At 44.5% G+C, this 4,520-nt stretch overlaps 1 pseudogene; it reads right to left on the minus strand.

Annotated features, from left to right (window-relative positions):
• Positions 1-1,241, minus strand: LOC112651138 (RNA-binding protein 4B-like; annotated as a pseudogene).
• Positions 1,242-4,520: the final 3,279 nt, after the last annotated feature.

Below are 4,520 nucleotides of genomic sequence, written 5' to 3' on the forward strand. Positions count from 1 at the left end.
CTACCTCCAGTTTCTAAAGGCTGAGCACCGTGCTCGGTCCACATGTGCTCCCGCTCACACTGGGCCATGCCATACAGAGAATCCGTGCAGCTGCTGAGGCCTGCGGCAGCTCACTCTCTGGCCCATAACCGTGGGGAGCACAGCTGTGGCACGACGAAGGGGGCTCCTGTCCCTTCCATAGTAGGACGAGGTGTTGGCAGCGGCAGCAGCCACAGAGCCGAAGTGGCAGCAGCCCCTGAGCTCGGCAACAGGTGTCTGTCGTAGGGATCAACAGAAGTGGGGTTGGGGTGACTGGTCCCAGCTGTGCTCTGGTCGTGAGGCAGATGGGACATGGACTGCTCCGCGCAGTTGTACGCAGAGGCTGCTGCTGCCGCCGCCACTGCCTCATAAGAGCGGACCCGGTAGCGCTTCTAAGAGTCGATGCTCCATATGCATCGTTGTAACACGTGGGTTCCCCGCAGCCCAGGGTGTACGGCGTGCGCACTGCTCCATACTGTCCGTTATGCTGCTCAGTAAAGTCCGCCACACGACCTGTGCGATCTACTGGACACTCTTTGGACCAGTGCCCCTCTTTCCCACGCCGATAGCAGCCACTCTGGTCTCCCATCCCAGGGGCAGTCCGAAGTCGGCTTGTGGATAACTGCACGTGCATCCTTTTGTCTTGAAACTCTGTGTTGTCAAGGCCCCTGATGGCCTCCACTGGAGGCCCGTTTGACACCTTGAAGCTTAAATAGGAGTTGTTTGAGGAGACCAGTGTGTGCCTCTCAGTTCCACTGGCTGCTTGTGGTCTCCAGGGGAGGTGGGATTTTACTTATTGAGTCCCTCCTGTAGGGCCAGCATTATGTATCCTGAGAAGCAAAATGAGCGTCTGGCCACGATCTGTAATGTTGGAACACCAAGGAGGACAAGTGGTGTCCCAGGGAGGCCTTGCATTGTGGCCTTACTGCATGTGGGGACATCTGTGATTTTGATTTATATTTGGGGTATCTCTGAGGCAAGAGTGCCCTGAGTTCCTTACCCTAAAAGGAACAACTCTTAGACAGTGGCCCAAGAGTTTGTAAGAGGTGCTGATGGAACCATTTGCTGACCAGGGCATCCAGAGCTAAATGGCAGCCTAAAGCTTGGCTTCTACTGCTGACTGTTGGGTGGGTTGTGTCCTTTATTAGGGACATAAATATTCCACATGAGCTCCCCCCCTGTAGCATGGTGCTCATACCATCCATAAAGTAGACAAACTCCATTGCAGTTCACTCAGTTGATGTCATGGGGGCTCCCTACATAGCCAAGGGGACTGGGGATGGCTGACCTTCTCTGGTATGGTGGCATCCAGCAAGGGACTGAGGAAGAACAGGGGAGACCTCCCCTGCAGGTGGGATAAGCCCGCGGCCTCAAGTTCGACTCTCTCCTGCATTGAGGAGACCTCAGTAGCTATGCCTCCCAAGGCTCAATGGACAGCTGGATGTGGACGGTCACACGCCAGTGTCTACAGGAACCTCTCTTTCCAGGAGAGCCCAGGATGTGGCAGCAGTTGTTACTTGGTTGGTGTATAGCATAGACAAGGACGATATTTTCTTGCATCTGAGGGCCTTGGGCACTGTATGTCCATTATGGATATGTGGTCCAGAAAAAAAAAAGGCAAGTCCACTGCTTGTCATGGGAAACAAGTCCGACCTAGAGGAGCGGAGGCAGGTGCCCATCGAAGAGGCAAGTACTAAAGCAGAGGAGTGGGGTGTGCAGTACGTGGAGACATCAGCTAAAACGCGAGCCAATGTGGACAAGGTATTCTTTGACCTAATGAGAGAAATCAGAGCCAAAAACATGTCCGAGAACAAAGACAAGAACGGCAAGAAAAGCAGCAAGAACAAGAAAAGTTTTAAAGAAAGATGTTGCTTACCGTGAAAGCCAAGATGGCGGATGAAGTCAGTCGCCACTAAGGACATAGGGCGGGCTCATTAAGAGAAGAGTATAGTTGACGCCTTGATGTGTTCCTTGCTCTCCCCAACCTCATTCACACATACTTCTTTAAAAGGGGAAAATATTTGTGAATCAGTGGCTGGCAGGAGAAATAAGCCCTTGTCCATGCATTGGAATGGCTACTTTGTTGGGAGGCTTTGGAATTTCCTTCTTCCCTTCTCCTTCCCAAAAGTTTTATCACATATGTAGTGCTATAGGTAAGAAATAAGTGTTAACTAAAAAGAAGTGTACTGTCATAGCATCTTATTTCCCTCCCTAGTTTTATAATATCACCATCTTTTGTTTTGAAATAAAAATGTCTAATTAGGTTTGGGGAAGGGAGTAGGATAAGACTCTCCCTAACTCTTATCAGCTTAACAGAAGTATTCAAATAAATCCATTAAGCTCTAATAAAAACTGAGAGATTTTTGGGATAAGTTTTTTGGCAATACCCCATGGATCTGAAGCACAGTGGATAAAATAAAAATAAATATGAATTGGGCCAAATAGGTCAGTAACAAGCTCACAAACCCTTCACACATATGAAAAATGAAAGTTGAATTCTTTGTATTTAAATATTAGCCAACTATAGCCTGTGTTAGCTATTTCTCTCCTGTAGCATCCTGATTTTTGTGTAGAAGCTTCTTTTTAGCAAGTAAGTGAAGACTCAAGAGTAATATACTTTACAAATGACACAGTTTTCTAACCAGGTCAAGACTATATCTTTGGATACACCATCTCCTAATTGCCAGATCGTAGGCTCATCCTTCTCTGTTGGTAACCAATGTATGTCCTTCTGGTCAACCTCTGCATGCAGAGGTGAAGAGAGCCTCTTTGTGTGTTTCTTTTAAGTATAATGAGTTCTTCTGAAGAATGTGATGAGTTGAAATTGTATTTTCAAATCATGAAGCCAGAGCCTGTGCCAGACCTTCTGCTACCTCTCATAGATTTGCTCTAATTCTAAATGTAAAATTAGGAGAAGTGGAAAAGGAGAAGATAAGCCATTGCCTTTTTACCTCTAGGAATTGGCTGCTATTTCTATGTAATTTTTTTCTGAGACAGCCATAGAGTTGGTTAGAAAAAGGCTTTTACTGATGAGATATTGTTAAGCATTCTTGTATCAATATTCTCAATTTAGCAACCAGAACATTTTTCCTCACGAAAGGAGTACTGTGTGATGAAAACCCAGTATTCAGCATATTTTCCCCCTTTTTTTGGAAGTGACATTTCACACACAGGTGCCAAAAGTGAATTGGGGTGGGGAGAGTGAGAAACTTTCAAATTTATAGTTATTACAGAAATTGTGGAAATTATGATCTGACTGGAAAGCAATCTTGTATCACCTCCCAAAGAATCATGGTCATTTTTAAAATAAAAAGCAGACAAAAAATTGTTGTTTCCTGCCTTGTTAATGTTCTCCATTCTCACTGGTGTGAGGTGGGATCTCATGGTGGTTTTGATTTGTATTTCCCTGATGGCCAGTGATGTGGAGCATTTTCTTATGTGCTTGGTGGCCATGTCTATGTCTCCCTCTGTGAGATTTCTGTTCATGTCTTTTGCTCAATTCATGATTGGATTGGTTGTTTCTTTGCTTTTGAGTTTAATAAGGTCTTTATAGATCTTGGTTTCTAACCCTTTATCTGGTGTGTCATTTGCAAATATCTTCTCCCGTTCTGTAGGTTGTCTTTCAGTTTTGCTGTGCAGAAGCTTCTTATCTTGATGAAGTCCCAATAGTTCATTTCTCCTTTTGTTTCTCTTGCCTTCATGGATGTATCTTGCAAGAAGTTACTGTGGCCGAGTTCAAAAAGGGTGTTGCCTGTGTTCTCCTCTAGGATTTTGATGGAATCTTGTCTCACATTTAGATCTTACATCATTTTGAGTTTATCTTTGTGTATGATGTAAGAGAATGATCCAGTTTCATTCTTCTGCATGTGGATGTCCAGTGTTCCCAGCACCATTTATTGAAGAGACTGTCTTTTTTTTCCAGTGGGTAGTCTTTCCTGCTTTGTAGAATGTTAGTTGACCATAAAGTTGAGGGTCCACTTCTGGATTCTCTATTCTGTTCCATTGATCTATGTGTCTGTTTTTGTGTCAGGACCACACTGTCTTGATGACCACAGCTTTGTAGTACAACCTGAAATCTGGCATTGTGATGCCCCCAGCTCTGGTTTTCTTTTTCAATATTCCCCTGGCTATTCGAGGTGTTTTCTGATTCCACACATATCTTAAGATGATTTGTATCAACTCTCTGAAGAAAGTCCATGGTATTTTGATAGGGATTGCATTGAATGTGTAAATTGCCCTGGGTAGCATTGGCATTTTCACAACATTAATTCTTCCAATCCATGAGCATGGAATATTTTTCCATCTCTTTGTGTCTTCCTCCATTTCTTTCAGAAGTGTTCTGTAGTTTTTAGGGTATAGATCCTTTACCTCTTTGGTTAGGTTGATTCCTAGGTATCTTATGCTTTTGGGTGCAATTGTAAATGGGATTGACTCCTTAATTTCTGTTTCTTCAGTCTCGTTGTTAGTGTACAGAAATGCCACTGACTTCTGGGCATTGATTT

The sequence above is a fragment of the Canis lupus genome, chromosome 16 (genome assembly GCF_003254725.2).
Source record: "Canis lupus dingo isolate Sandy chromosome 16, ASM325472v2, whole genome shotgun sequence".
Classification (NCBI taxonomy): Eukaryota; Metazoa; Chordata; class Mammalia; order Carnivora; family Canidae; genus Canis; species Canis lupus.